Source organism: Ranitomeya variabilis, chromosome 1, assembly GCF_051348905.1.
Source record: "Ranitomeya variabilis isolate aRanVar5 chromosome 1, aRanVar5.hap1, whole genome shotgun sequence".
Classification (NCBI taxonomy): domain Eukaryota; kingdom Metazoa; phylum Chordata; class Amphibia; order Anura; family Dendrobatidae; genus Ranitomeya; species Ranitomeya variabilis.
In genome coordinates, this window is record NC_135232.1 from 884,225,319 (window position 1) to 884,242,283 (window position 16,965).

The window sequence follows — 16,965 nt, forward strand, 5'->3', positions numbered from 1 at the left end:
CTTCCATCTGCATTTGCTGGACATGTAAGCTGTTTCTGATTTGCAATAACCTGAGACTATTAACCAGGCCTCCCTGGTTGAGCTAAGATATGATTTGAACTGCCTAAATAAGCATATCTATCTGTGCCTGGACTAAGACAAGGATTTATTCGTATCAAGTATCCTCAAGAATAACTGTGCTTCATAGACTTTCTGCTTGATTGCATTTTCCTCTGAAGTTTCCTATAGACTGCTAAGCTGCATTTATTATTTGCACCAAGTGTTGTGGACTTGAGTTTCTCTCTGCACCTGTTTGAATCACCTGTGATAATATAGACTTTACCACTTATAAAACTGTGTCCTATAGTTGTCTTGTTCCACGCAAAGAGTCTCCTGAGTTATCCCCTATAATTATTACAGGATGCTCTAGCCTAAAAAAAAAAAAAGGAGACTGCTGGAACAATGACTGCAGAAAGCAAATTAGAGCAGGTCTTTTCCATAATTAGATCACTGCAGAAAGATGTGGAAGGTCTGCAAAAGAAGTTTGGAAGCTTTGAACACAATCAACAAGTGTTTGGACAAACTTTGCAGGACTTGAGCAACCGCATGGCAGCCCAGGAAAACAAACTTGCTGGCATAGAGTCCCAGTATGGACAGGCTTTTCAGGACATAAGCACGCAAATAGCTGCACAAGTGACTTTACTCTCTGGGCAACCGACACCAGCTGGCCCACCTAAGTTGCCCCCATTCAGATTTAATGGTGATCGCGACAAATTTCGTGGCTTTGTGAATCAATGTATGCTATATTTTGATGTGCATGCTGACCGTTTTCCTACTGATAGATCCAAAGTATTGTGTGTAATAATGCTACTGACCTCACGAGTAGGGTTGAGCGACTTTTACTTTTTTGGGGTCGAGTCGGGTTTTGCGAAACCCGACTTTGTCAAAAGTCGAGTCGAGTGAAGTCGGCCGATTATCGCTAAAAGTTGGGGATCGACCGAAACATGAAACCTAATGCAAGTCAATGGGGAAGCATAGTCGGCAGTGAGTGGAGGCCAGGAAAACACCTACAGTGCCCATTTTAATGGCAAAAACATCCATTCTTGTTACTGAAGCTTGTCAATCTTAATTTACTTTATAATAATAGATAGGCATTGGAAATTGGGGGTCATTTGGCTAAAGTTGTGGGGGGTAGGGCTGGTTCAAGTTTTTAGTGGGCCCAGGAAACGTGGACTACGTCACGGCGGTGGAGCAGTGAGAGGTAAGTATGTCAAGTTTGCAAGTGCTGTGATCCTGAGCAAGCAGGGGGGGCCCACTCGTTGGCATTGACACTGGCACAGGGCCCCTCAAAGTACAGCGGTGTGTTTGCACGGCGGGGGCGCCTCCAACCGGCAGCGTCACTTTTGCGTACTCTGAGGGGCCCTGTGCCACTGACGTCGCCAACGAGTATGCCCCCCCACCTGATGAAGGAATCTGCACTTTCATCTGCACCTTCCTCTTTGTCCCTGTGTAAGGTGGTATAGCATGCGGGAAGGGGAACCTTACTTTCAGCAGGGTCAGATTCTGGCTGTGTAGAGTGCAAGGGGAATGTAGTGGTCTGGGTCAATGTACCAGCAGACTCATCTAGCAGTGGCTGGGCAATGGGCAGGATGAGGAGGAAACACAGATATAGGGCCAAAGAATAAAGTAGGCTAAATGCAGTTCAAAATTGGTAACAGGACTAAACAGGCGGCATTGCTTTGTTCAGTGGAGGAGCAAACCCAGGAGCAGCAGACACCGTTTTAAGGGCCCAACCACACTAGTAGGCCAAATGCAGTTTAATATCTGCTACTATAGGCCTAAAGCCTAAAGACTGAAGCTCAGCTTTATACAGTGGAGGACAACACCAGGGAGCGGCACACACCGTTAGTAGGGCCCAACCAAAGTTGAAGGCCAAATGCAGTTTAATATCTGGTACTATAGGCCGAAAGCCTAAAGACTGAAGCTCAGCTTTATTCAGTGGAGGACAACACCAGGGAGCGGCACACACCATTAGTAGGGCCCAACCAAAGTTGAAGGCCAAATGCAGTTTAATATCTGATACTATAGGCCGAAAGCCTAAAGACTGAAGCTCAGCATTATACAGTGGAGGACAACTCCAGGGAGCGGCAGACACCGTTACTAGGCCCCAACCAAAGTAGTAGGCCAACTGCAGTGTGACATTAAAAAATAGTTAATGAGAGCCTGAAGGTTGAAGCTCAGACAAGGAAACCTGGAGGAGAACACCAAGGAGGAGGAGAACACCAAGGAGCGGCAGACACCGTTACTAGGCCCCAACCAAAGTAGTAGGCCAACTGCAGTGTGACATTAAAAAATACTTAATGAGAGCCTGAAGGTTGAAGCTCAGACAAGGAAACCTGGAGGAGAACACCAAGGAGGAGGAGAACACCAAGGAGCGGCAGACACCGTTACTAGGCCCCAACCAAAGTAGTAGGCCAACTGCAGTGTGACATTAAAAAATACTTAATGAGAGCCTGAAGGTTGAATCTCAGACAAAGAAACCTGGAGGAGAACACCAAAGAGGAGGAGAACACCAAGGAGCGGCAGACACCGTTACTAGGCGCCGACCAAAGTAGTAGGGCAACTGCTGTCTTATATAAACAACTACTTAATGAGAGCCTGAAGGTTGAAGTTCAGCTTTTTCAGTGGAGGACAGCGTGATTGAGTGGCACCGCAGACAGACAAAGGTAGTATGTGTTAACTTAAAAAGTTGGCTCTATGCATTTTTAAACTAGTTACAGGGGTACACAGGCAGCATTGGTGTGGTCAGTGGAGGACAGTTGGAAGGAGGGACTGCAGACAGACTTCCTAGGCCTAAAATAATAAAATAGGCTCTATGCAGCTTCCATTAGGTGGCAGGGGTACACAGGCAGCATTGGTGTGGTCAACGTAGGACAATTGGAAGGAGGGACCGCAGACAGAATTCCTAGGCCTAAAATAATAAAATAGGCTCTATGCAGCTTCCATTAGGTGGCAGGGGTACACAGGCAGCATTGGTGTGGTCAACGTAGGACAATTGGAAGGAGGGACCGCAGACAGAATTCCTAGGCCTAAAATAATAAAATAGGCTCTATGCAGCTTCCATTAGGTGGCAGGGGTACACAGGCAGCATTGGTGTGGTCAACGTAGGACAATTGGAAGGAGGGACCGCAGACAGAATTCCTAGGCCTAAAATAATAAAATAGGCTCTATGCAGCTTCCATTAGGTGGCAGGGGTACACAGGCAGCATTGGTGTGGTCAGCGGAGGACAATTGGAAGGAGGGACCGCAGACAGAAAACCTAGGCCCAAAATAGTAAAATAGGCTCTATGCAGCTTCCATTAGGTGGCAGGGGTACACAGGCAGCATTGGTGTGGTCAACGTAGGACAATTGGAAGGAGGGACCGCAGACAGACTTCCTAGGCCCAAAATATTAAAATAGGCTCTATGCAGCTTAAATTTGGCTACAGGGGTACACAGGCAGCATTGGTGTGTTCAGTGGAGGACAATTGGAAGGAGGGACTGCAGACAGACTTCCTAGGCCTAAAATAATAAACTAGGCTCTATGCAGCTTCCATTAGGTGGCAGGGGTACACAGGCAGCATTGGTGTGGTCAACGTAGGACAATTGGAAGGAGGGACCGCAGACAGAATTCCTAGGCCTAAAATAATAAAATAGGCTCTATGCAGCTTCCATTAGGTGGCAGGGGTACACAGGCAGCATTGGTGTGGTCATCGGAGGACAATTGGAAGGAGGGACTGCAGACAGACTTCCTAGGCCAAAAATATTAAAATAGGCTCTATGCAGCTTAAATTTGGCTACAGGGGTACACAGGCAGCATTGGTGTGGTCAGTGGAGGACAATTGGAAGGAGGGACCGCAGACAGACTTCCTCGGCCTAAAATAATATAATAGGCTCTATGCAGCTTCCATTAGGTGGCAGGGGTACACAGGCAGCATTGGTGTGGTCAACGTAGGACAATTGGAAGGAGGGACTGCAGACAGAATTCCTAGGCCTAAAATAATAAAATAGGCTCTATGCAGCTTCCATTAGGTGGCAGTGGTACACAGGCAGCATTGGTGTGGTCAACGTAGGACAATTGGAAGGAGGGACCGCAGACAGACTTCCTAGGCCCAAAATATTAAAATAGGCTCTGTGCAGCTTAAATTTGGCTACAGGGGTACACAGGCAGCATTGGTGTGGTCAGTGGAGGACAATTGGAAGGAGGGACCGCAGACAGACTTCCTAGGCCTAAAATAATATAATAGGCTCTATGCAGCTTCCATTAGGTGGCAGGGGTACACAGGCAGCATTGGTGTGGTCAACGTAGGACAATTGGAAGGAGGGACCGCAGACAGACTTCCTAGGCCTAAAATAATATAATAGGCTCTATGCAGCTTCCATTAGGTGGCAGGGGTACACAGGCAGCATAGGTGTGGTCAACGTAGGACAATTGGAAGGAGGGACCGCAGACAGAATTCCTAGGCCTAAAATAATAAAATAGGCTCTATGCAGCTTCCATTAGGTGGCAGGGGTACACAGGCAGCATTGGTGTGGTCAGCGGAGGACAATTGGAAGGAGTGTCTGACACAGTAAGTACTCCGAGTCCCAAAACCTAAATTGATGTTAATGTATCCCAAACAATAACAAAACCAAAAATAAAAAAAGGGTGGCATACTTAGGTACAGGGGTGTGCTCCTATGCTGACTTTCAGATATTGTATTTTGGCGCAAAGTATTTACTGGTGTAAATGTAGGACAGGGCCCCTGACTATTTTAACTAGCATCATACATGTCAACAAATTGTTATTGTCTGTGCCAGGCATGGAAGGATTTCAGCGCATAGACTAAACAGTGGTGGAGCAGCGACAGATAATTTTGCAAGTGGTAGAGCACTGTTTGACCTGTTTGTCCCCCCACTCTCTCCTGGCCGGCGGTACAAGCCCAGGGCCCCTCATGTTACAACGGTGTGTCTGATGTTGGGTGCGCGACACCACTGCCAGAGACACTTCATTGTACTATGAGGGACCCAGTGCCAGTGCCGTCGACCAAAAGTGGGCACACCCACCTCTTCAGACAAACGGCACTCTGACGGGTGCTTGCGACAAGTGTCGAGACCACGGCCCCGTGGGGGGAGTTAGGCCATTTAGGGAGGTGTAAAGATGTATGCTGGACAAACAGCAGCTGCAAATTAAGAGATTGGAACAGTCAGTAACACCAGTCCCAAAGCAAGACCTTTTTACAGGAAAGCTAGGTGTCAGCCGGGAAAGGTGGGGCAAAATAATTTGAAATTCATGAGTGGTTCATTTTAATGAAGGTTAGATCATCAACATTTTGGGTAGCCAGACAAGTCCTTTTTTCGGTCAGTATTGAACCAGCAGCACTGAATACTCTTTCTGATAGCACACTAGCTGTTGGGCAAGCAAGCTCCTGCAATGCATATTCAGCCAATTCAGGCCAGGTGTCTATTTTGGATGCCCAGTAATCAAAGGGGAATGACGGTTGAGGGAGAACATCGGTAATGGAGGAAAAATAGTTAGTAACCATACTGGACAAATGTCGTCTCCTGTCACTTTGAATGGATGCTGCTGTACCTGTCGTGTCTGCGGTCATTGCGAAATCACTCCATAACCTGGTCAGAAAACCCCTCTGTCCTACGCCACTTCTGATCTGTGCACCTCTAACACCTCTGCCCTGTTGCCCCCTGCAGCTCGTGTGAGAACCATCACCGGCGCTGTGTGCTGGGAATGCCTGAATTAAACGGTCTACAGAGTAGCTTGTTTGGTTGCCAATATCTGTTCGAGGTTCTCATGTGGCATGATAATTTGCAATTTGGCTTTATAACGAGGATCAAGGAGGCAGGCCAAACAGTAATCGTCATCTGTCATCATTTTTATAATGCGTGGGTCCCTTTTGAGGATACGAAAGGCATAATCCGCCATGTGGGCCAATGTTCCAGTTGTCAAGTCAGTGCATATGCTGGGTTGAGGAGCACTTTCTGGCAAATCAACGTCACTTGTCTCCCTCAAAAACCCTGAACCCGGCCTTGCACCGCCAGCAGTTTCTATTGCCCCCTGAGAAGCTTCCTCATCCAAAAAATAGTCATCCCCATCATCCTCCTCGTCCTCCTCCTCTTCGCCCACCACCTCGTCCTGTAGACTTCCCTGAGCAGACAATGGCTGACTGTCATCAAGGCTTCCATCGTCCTCGGCTGCAGACACCTGTTCCTTTATGTGCGTCAAACTTTGCATCAGCAGACGCATTAGGGGGATGCTCATGCTTATTACGGCATTGTCTGCACTAACCAGCCGTGTGCATTCCTCAAAACACTGAAGGACTTGACACAGGTCTTGGAGCTTCGACCACTGCACAGCTGACAACTCTATCTGCCATCCAACTGCCTGCCCATGTATGTGTATCCTCCCACAAATACATAACAGCACGCCTCTGTTCGCACAGTCTATGAAGCATGTGCAGTGTGGAGTTCCACCTTGTTGCAACGTCGATGATTAGGCGATGCTGGGGAAGGTTCAAAGACCGCTGATGGTTCTGCATACGGCTGGAGTGTACGGGCGAACGGCGGATGTGAGAGCAAAGTCTGCGCACTCTCAGCAGCAGGTCGGGTAACCCCGGATAACTTTTCAGGAAGCACTGCACCACCAGGTTTAAGGTGTGAGCCAGGCAAGGAATGTGTTTCAGTTGTGAAATGGCTATGGCAGCCATAAAATTCCTTCCGTTATCACTCACTGCCTTGCCTGCCTCAAGATGTACAGTGCCCAGCCATGACCGAGTTTCTTGCTGCAAGAACTCAGACAGAACTTCCGCGGTGTGTCTGTTGTCGCCCAAACACTTCATTGCCAATACAGCCTGCTGACGCTTGCCACTAGCTGTTCCATAATTGGACACCTCGTGTGCAACAGTGGCAGCTGCGGATGGAGTGGTCCTGCGACTGTGGTCTGTGGACGAGCTCTCGCTTCTGCTGGAGGACGAGGAGGAGGAGGGGGGACGAACGCCTACAGTCAACTGTTTCCTAGACCGTGGGCTAGGCAGAACTGTCCCAATATTAGTGTCCCCTGTGGACCCTGCATCCACCACATTAACCCAGTGTGCCGTGATGGAGACTTAACGCCCCTGGCCATGCCTACTGGTCCATGCATCTGTTGTCAGGTGCACCTTTCTACTCACAGATTGCCTGAGCGCATGGACAATGCGGTCTTTTACATGCTGGTGGAGGGCTGGGATGGCTTTTCTCGAAAAGAAGTGTCGACTGGGTAGCTCGTAGCGTGGTACAGCGTAGTCCATCAGGGCTTTGAAAGCTTCAGTTTCAACTAACCGGTAGGGCATCATCTCTAACAAGATTAGTCTAGCAATGTGGGCGTTCAAACCCTGTGTACGCGGATGCGAGTATGAGTACTTCCTTTTCCTAACAAGAGTCTCATGTAGGGTGAGCTGGACTGGAGAGCTGCATACGGTGGAACTAGTGGGGGTGCCGGTGGACATGGGTGACTGAGAGAGGGTTGGTGATGGTATTCTTGATGGTGCCCTACATACAGTTTTTCCGACCACGAACCTGGTGATTCCCTGACTGCTTTGGCCTTGCGACGAAACCGCAACATTACCTGCAGGTGGTGTGGTAAACGGTGTGCTTACAGTGAGGGAAGGGATGTCGCGTTGCTGACTAGCTTCATTGTGAGAGGGTGCTACAACGTTAAGGGACATTTGGTAGTTTGTCCAGGCTTGCAAGTGCATGGTGGTTAAATGTCTATGCATGCATCTTGTATTTAAAGTTTTAACATTCTGACCTCTGCTGAAGGTCCTTGAGCATTTCTTACAGATGACTTTGCGCTGATCATTGGGATCTTGGTTAAACAAATTCCAGACTGCACTCTTCCTATCGGATACCTTTTCAGGCACTGCACACTGAGCTACTTTAACCTGATAGCCACGCTGTCCTACAACTGGTTTTGGTTTTGCCACACGTTTTTGGCCAGATACGGGCCTGCCAGATGGAACCTGTTGCGATGTTGATGCCTGCTGCGGCTCCTCCTCCTCCACTTCAGAGCTACTGCCGCCTGCACCCTGTTCCCCCAATGGCTGCCAATCGGGGTCAACAACTGGGTCATCTATGACCTCCTCTTCTATGTTCTGTGCACCTTCCTCTGGGTCACCGTGTAAGCCGGTGCTATAGCGTTCGTGACGGGCTCCATAGTCTCATCGGGGTCAGATTCTGGATCAGTACACTGCGAGGGCAATGTTCTGATCTGAGTCAAAGGAACAGCATAATAATCTGGCTGTGGCTGTGCATCTGTGCACTCCATGTCCGATTCATCTTGTAATGGGCATGGCCTGTTAACAATTTCCCTTTCTAACCCAGGCATGGTATGTGTAAAGAGCTCCATGGAGTAACCAGTTGTGTCGCCTGACGCATCCTTCACTGTTGTTCTGGGTGAAGGACACAAGGAAGCGACTTGTTCTTGACCAGGAGCATCCACTGACGACGCACTGCTCTGACATTTGGCACTTTCCGAGGAGGAGGCGAAAGAGCTCGAGGCAGAGTCAGCAATGAAAGCCAATACTTGTTCCTGCTGCTCCGGCTTCAAAAGCGGTTTTCCTACTCCCAGAAAAGGGAGCCTTCGAGGCCTTGTGTAGCCAGACGATGACGCTGGCTCAACAACTCGAGACTTAGGGGCTATATTGCTTTTCCCATGACCACCTGATGCTCCACGACCACCACCACTACCATCATTACCAGCTGGCAATGAACGCCCACGGCCACGACCTCTTCCACCAGACTTCCTCATTCTTGGAAAAATTTTACCAAACTAACAACCGTTATGTGGTCCTGTAAAACCAGGTACAAGGTGTGCGTGAACTTGTTGTGAATGTAAATCTCCCTTTTTTATGTGTGGGAGAATGCAGTGAAAAACGAGGCCCACTCTATTACACTAGACAGTTTGATTGGCAGAAAGAGGCTGGCAGATATGGCACTAACAGGAATGACGCAGATAAAAACACTGGCAATAGAAATGTCCCTCTTTGTGTGTGGGAGAATGCAGTGAAAAATCAGGCCCACTATATTACAGTAGACAGTTTGATTGGCAGAAAGAGGCTGGCAGATATGGCACTAACAGGAGTGACACAGATGCACACACTGGCAATAGAAATGTCCCTCTTTATGTGTGGGAGAATCCAGGGAAAAATCAGGCCCACTGTATTACACAACATAGTTTGATTAGCAGAAAGAGGCTGGCAGATATGGCACTAACAGGAGTGACGCAGATAAAAACACTGGCAATAGAAATGTCCCTCTTTATGTGTGGGAGAATGCAGTGAAAAATCAGGCCCACGGTATTACACAACAACACAGTTTGATTAGCAGAAAGAGGCTGGCAGATATGGCACTAGCCGGACTGACACAGATGCACACACTGGCAATAGAAATGTCCCTCTTTTTTTTATATGGGAGACAAGGGATTGAATCAGGCCCACTATATCACGGTATAGTTCCTGTGGCACAAAATGACTGACAGATACCACAGACAGCACTCGCACAGATGCACAGGTTTGGCAAGGTTATTCTCCCTTTATTTTAATTTTTTGGGGGGATATGTGAGACAAGTGATTTAATCAGGCCCACTGTTATACAGTAGGTTTTCTGTGGCAGAAAAACAAAGACAGATGCCACACACAGGACTGGCACTAATGCAGATTTGCCATTCTTAATCTCCCACTTTTATTTTTTTTTTCTGGGAGAATTGTGAATAAATCGGGGCCACTGTATTAGAGTATATTTTCTGTGGCAAAAAGTAGCTTGAAGAGATATAACCAAAAAAAAAAAAAAGGGACTGTACTACAATTACTATCTCCCTACAGTTATACAGCAATAAAAAGGACTGCTGCACACAAAAGTCAAAAGTGTGGACAAACAAACAAGATAGCTGTGCAGAAAGGAAGGAGCAACAGGATTTGTGCTTTGAAAAAAGCAGTTGGTTTGCACAGCAGCGTACACACAGCAACGCAGCTATCAGGGAGCCTTATAAGCTACAGAGCTGTTGCACAGAAATCGAGCCTCCACTGTCCCAAAAAGAAAAGGTGGTGTTGGACAGTGGAAATTGCTACAGCACAAGCGGTTTGGGGCTTAATTTACCCTGCCTAACGCTATCCTTGCTTCTGAAGAAGCGGTAGCAACCTCTCCCTATGCTCAGATCAGCAGCAGTAACATGGCGGTCGGCGGGACCGCCCCTTTATAGCCCATGTGACGCCGCAGAAAGCAAGCCAATCACTGCCATGCCCTTCTCTAAGATGGTGGGGACCAGGACCTATGTCATCACGCTGCCCACACTCTGCGTGCACCTTCATTGGCTGAGAAATGGCGCTTTAAGCGTCATAGGAAACGCGACTTTGGCGCGAAGATCATGTATCGCATGGCCGATCCCACGCTGGGATCGGGTCGGGTTTCATGAAACCCGACTTTGCCAAAAGTCGGCGACTTATGAAAATGACCGATCCGTTTCGCTCAACCCTACTCACGAGCGCTCGCCTGGGCGAATCCGATGATTGAGTCTCGTGACCCACAGTTAAATGACTTGGATGATTTCTTGGCCGCTATGGCATTAATGTTTGATGACCCTAATCGCCGTGCAACCACTGAATCTGCTTTGTTGTCTTTACGCCAGGCTAAACGTTCTGTTGTTGAGTATACCACTGAATTCAGGAGATTGGCGGTAGATACCAATTGGGACAGTTATGCACAATTGCCTATTTTTAAAAGGGGTCTGTCTAGTATTGTATAAGATGAACTAGCCCGCTCTGAGTCACCACAAGAGCTAGAGACATTTATACAGCATTGTGTGCGCATAGACATTCGCCTTACTGAGCGTAGGCAGGAGAAATTTGCTGCATATAACTGTGTTTCTAACTTTTCACTTCCTTCCAAAGAGCCTGCAGGTAAAACCTCTCGGGAGGTGGAGGAGGTGCCCATGCAAATTGATTCCGTTCAGAGGCACGAGATCAATGAGTGCTGGGAGCATCACCTTCATGAAAGTCTATGTTTTTACTGCGGCCAGTCTGACCACTTCTTGATCAATTGTCCTAAGTGTCCTAGACGGCCTAACAAGGTGCTAGCAGCGATAGGGGAGTATGACAACTGTGATGATGAATCTGATATCTCTGAATGTAGCCTGCCTTTAAATGCTGTATTCCATTCACTTCTATGACTTCACCCCCCAAGGAACTGAAGGAAAAGAACTCTCACTGTTCTCTCCCTATTAAGATCCTGTGTTCAGGACAGTGGATTTCCAGTTCAGCTATGATTGACTCTGGTGCAGGTGGCAATTTCATGGATATCGCATTTGCCAAGGAACATGGTATTAAAATTCAGCAAAGAGCCTCTCCAATTACCATGGAAACAGTGGATGGGTCACCTTTAATCTCTGGGCCTTTGGATCAGGAGACCGTACCCCTTGAAATTTTGTTGGAGCCTAATCTTCATGAGCAACTTTCTTTCTTGCTAATTTCTTCTCCTCATTTTCCTGTGATTTTAGGCATTCCTTGGTTGCGTTCTCAGAATCCAATTATCAACTGGAGACCAAGGAGATTATCTTCCCAACAAGGAGCAACTCAGCGTTAACAGAAGCTGCACCTGAGTCCACGGCTACGGAACCACATGTACAGGTATTTTCTTTACCTCCAGCTTATAAAGAGTTCTCTGACATCTGTGACAAGAAGAATGCAGATCAGCTTCCTCCACACAGGCATTATGACTGTCCCATTGAGCTGCTTCCCGGGCAGCCATTCCTTTTGGTAACGTATACCCTTTGGCGGCACCTGAGCTTCAAGCCTTAAAAGAGTATATTGATGAAAATCTGGCCAAAGGCTTCATACGTCCTTCTTCCTCAACAGCAGGGGCACCTATCTTTTTTGTAAAGAAGAAGGATGGGACCCTGAGACCCTGTGTTGACTATCGAGAACTCAATAAGATAACCGTACGAAACCGTTACCCTTTGCCTCTGATTTCCGAATTACTGGAAAGAGTCCACCATGCTAAGGTGTTCTCTAAACTGGATCTTCGTGGGGCTTATAATTTGGTGCGTATTCGTCCAGAGGATGAGTGGAAGACAGCATTCAGATGCCGGTATGGACACTTTGAATCTCTCATGATGCCCTTCGGGCTTTGTAACGCCCCTGCAACATTTCAACACCTTGCTAATGACATTTTCAGAGATTTGTTGGACCAGTTTGTAGTGATCTATTTGGACGATATACTAATCTTTTCTGACTCTCTACAGGAACATGAAGAACATGTCAAAACTGTTTTAAGATGTCTGAAAGAGAACCATCTGTATATTAAGCCGGAGAAATGCGAGTTTCATCGTTCTGAGATACAGTTCTTAGGTTATATCATCTCTCCCCAGGGGTTGAACATGGAATCTGGTAAGATTCAGGCTATCCTTGACTGGCCGGTACCCAAGAACGTTAAGGAGGTCCAACGTTTTATTGGTTTTGCAAATTTCTACAGACGCTTCATTCAAAATTTTTCTGATATTGTCCATCCCATTACTTCCTTGACAAAGAAGGAAAAGCCCTTTAAGTGGTCATCACAGGCTCAAGAAGCTTTTGATCAGCTTCAGATCTGTTTCACATCAGCACTGCTGTTGATACACCCAGATCCAACACTTCCTTTCATTGTGGAGGTGAACGCTTCTGATAATGCTTTGGGGGTTATTCTCTCCCAAAGAACTGGAGAGAAGGGTCTGCTACATCCTTGTGCTTTCTTTTCCCGTAGACTAACCTTAGCAGAGAAGAATTACGATGTGGGAGACAAGGAATTGCTGGCTATTATTGCGGCTTTCAAAGAATGGAGGCATCATCTGCAAGGTGCTGCACAACAGATCATAGTGCTAACTGACCATCGCAATCTAGAGTTCCTTAGATCCGCTAGATGTCTTTCTCCTCATCAGGCTCATTGGAACTTATTTTTAAATCAATTTAACTTTGTTATCTCGTACTGTCCAAGTTCTCGTAATGGGAAGGATGATGCTTTATCCCGAATCCATGCTGCGGATTCCGTACCTGGAGCCCCGTCCAAGACCATTCTATCTGATGCCAATTTAATCGGAGTTATCCACGATCAGGACTTGTGGAAGGAGTGCAGGGAGGCCTATGAAGGTGATGTATTTCTGGCCAACCCACCTGTGGATATTAATCTTGTCTTTAAGGGTGGCATGTGGTTCAGAGATCGACGTATCTACGTCCCGGAGGTCGTCCGTCTGCAGATCCTCAGGTTGGTACATGACTCCAAGTTGGCTGGTCAAAGGGGGGTACAGAAGACACAAGAGTTCCTGAGCCGATTCTTCTGGTGGCCAACTTGCCTGAAGGATACCAAGGACTACAGGTCCTTCTCAAAAAATTAGCATATAGTGTTAAATTTCATTATTTACCATAATGTAATGATTACAATTAAACTTTCATATACTATAGATTCATTATCCACCAACTGAAATTTGTCAGGTCTTTTATTGTTTTAATACTGATGATTTTGGCCTACAACTCCTGATAACCCAAAAAACCTGTCTCAATAAATTAGCATATCAAGAAAAGGTTCTCTAAATGACCTATTACCCTAATCTTCTGAATCAACTAATTAACTCTAAACACATGCAAAAGATACCTGAGGCTTTTAAAAACTCCCTGCCTGGTTCATTACTCAAAACCCCCATCATGGGTAAGACTAGCGACCTGACAGATGTCAAGAAGGCCATCATTGACACCCTCAAGCAAGAGGGTAAGACCCAGAAAGAAATTTCTCAACAAATAGGCTGTTCCCAGAATGCTGTATCAAGGCACCTCAATGGTAAGTCTGTTGGAAGGAAACAATGTGGCAGAAAACGCTGTACAACGAGAAGAGGTGACCGGACCCTGAGGAAGATTGTGGACTGAGTCTGGTGTGGAAACATCCAGAGCCACCGTGCACAGGCGTGTGCAGGAAATGGGCTACAGGTGCCGCATTCCCCAGGTAAACAGCGGCAGAAGCGCCTGACCTGGGCTACAGAGAAGCAGCACTGGACTGTTGCTAAGTGGTCCCAAGTACTTTTTTCTGATGAAAGCAAATTTTGCATGTCATTCGGAAATCAAGGTGCCAGAGTCTGGAGGAAGACTGGGGAGAAGGAAATGCCAAAATGCCTGAAGTCCAGTGTCAAGTACCCACAGTCAGTGATGGTGTGGGATGCCATGTCAGCTGCTGGTGTTGGTCCACTGTGTTTCATCAAGGGCAGGGTCAATGCAGCTAGCTATCAGGAGATTTTGGAGCACTTCATGCTTCCATCGGCTGAAATGCTTTATGGAGATGAAGATTTCATTTCTCAGCACGACCTGGCACCTGCTCACAGTGCCAAAACCACTGGTAAATGGTTTACTGACCATGGTATTACTGTGCTCAATTGGCCAGCCAACTCTCCTGACCTGAACCCCATAGAGAATCTGTGGGATATTGTGAAGAGAAAGTTGAGAGACGCAAGACCCAACACTCTGGATGAGCTTAAGGCTGCTATTGAAGCATCCTGGGCCTCCATAACATCTCAGCAGTGTCACAGGCTGATTGCCTCCATGCCACGCCGCATTGAAGCAGTCATTTCTGCCAAAGGATTCCTGACAAAGTATTGAGTGCATAACTGAACATTATTATTTGATGTTTTTTTTGTTTGTTATTAAAAAACACTTTTATTTGATTGGACGGGTGAAATATGCTAATTTATTGAGACAGGTTTTTTGGGTTATCAGGAGTTGTAGGCCAAAATCATCAGTATTAAAACAATAAAAGACCTGACAAATTTCAGTTGGTGGATAATGAATCTATAATATATGAAAGTTTAATTGTAATCATTACATTATGGTAAATAATGAAATTTAACACTATATGCTAATTTTTTGAGAAGGACCTGTATGTTCTCTCTTGCGAGGTATGTGCCTGTTACAAGACTCCTCATGTGGCACCTACGGGTCTTCTACAACCATTACCTGTTCCGTCCCACCATTGGGGGTCTATATCAATGGACTTTATTGTGGAGCTGCCTACATCGGGGGGCATGAATACAATCATGGTGGTAGTTGATCGCCTGACTAAAGCTGCTCAGCTAAAGATACTGTGAACTTGGTTATACAGAATGTCTTTCCATTGCACGGGGTTCCGGATGAGATCATCTCTGACCGTGGAGTACAGTTCACTTCAAGATTCTGAAAGGGGTTTTGCTGTGCACTCAATATTAATGTCTGTCTCTCTTCTGCTTACCATCCCCAGACAAATGGTCAGACTGAGCGTACCAACCAGACGTTGGAACAATATCTAAGATGTTATGTCAGCCATCTCCAGGATGATTGGTTGGAGTTGTTGCCGTTAGCCGAATTTTCATATAATAATTCTCAGAGCGCCTCCACTAAATTTACACCTTTCTTTGCCAATCTGGGTTATCATCCGTGTATTTTACCTAGGTCTCCAATTAATTCTCCAGTTCCGGCAGTGGAGGAAAGGCTGACTGCGATGAGACAGAATCTGGAGGTTCTGAAGGAATCCCTGACCACAGCTCAAGAACGTTATAAGAGATCGGCTGATAGATTCCATAAACCTGCACCCATGTTCAAGGTAGGAGATTCCGTGTGGTTAGCAACTAAGAATCTGAAGTTAAACGTTCCTTCACAAAAACTTGGACAGAAATTCATTGGCCCTTTTAAGATCAATGGTATTGTGAGCTCTGTGGCCTGCCGGCTGAAGCTGCCTAGGACAATGAAGGTACACACAGTTTTTCATGTATCTTTACTAAAGCCTGTATCTCCTAATACCTTCCAAGGACATGTTGTGCCACCTCCGCAGCCTGTGGTGATTCATGGGCAAGAACAATTCGTGGTGGAGGAAAATATTGATTCCAGGATTCGCAGGAATCGGCTCCAATATCTGATAAAATGGCAGGGATATCCCCCTGAGGAAGACCTGTGGAAAACATCAATGCCCAACAGAAGATTTCTCGTTTTCCTCAGAGATTCCCTGAGAAACCAGGTCCAGGATCGTCCTGAGGCTGCTTCTAAGGAGGGAGTAATGTCAGGACTCTGAACATTTTTTACCTTTTGTGCATTACTGCCCTTTTCCAAGATGGTGTCTTTGGTCTCATGTGCACTGTGTCTTCCTGCTATAAAACTCCACCCCAGCCTTCAGTCTGTGCTAGAGTATTCTGCCTTGCATCCAGCTCCTGACCTCTGATTACTCCCTGGCTATACACCTGCTCCTGTGAACCTGTGTGGTGATCCTGTTACTCTGCTCTGAGTTCCTGCTGCATACACAAGTTTCCAGTAATCCTCCTTCATCTGTTGTTCGTGTTTACTTCCATCTGCATTTGCTGGACATGTAAGCTGTTTCTGCTTTGCAATAACCTGAGACTATTAACCAGGCCTCCCTGGTTGAGCTAAGATATGATTTGAACTGCTTAAATAAGCATATCTATTTGTGCCTGGACTAAGACAAGGATTTATTCGTGTCAAGTATCCTCAAGAATAACTGTGCTTCATAGGCTTTCTGCCAATTTTCCTTTTGTTTTAAGTAGTGCAGGCTGCTGCACATTTTTTCAAAAAATTCCTATTAGTGTCTTTCCACCCGTATCCAGCTAACTTGTGGAAAAACACTACATAGGATAACGTAGAGGAGGGTTTTTGGGCCTTGCAGCGCCATTTACGGCTGTCTGCACGGTCTCCGTGTGACTGCAGCTCTCTCTGTTGTCAGTTCAGCCCCCAAAAAATAAATAATAAAGTTCACCAAACACACCACTTTACATTTGTGTAGGCCACATTAGCTCATATTAAAGTCTAGTCCACACTTTAGAAAATTAGTGTTTCTGATACCTGTTAGGAGCTGTTCAGGAATAAGCACACAAAGCCGTTAGTACTTTTCTGCTTATCTTTATCAGTCAGCCAAGTTGAAGAAGGC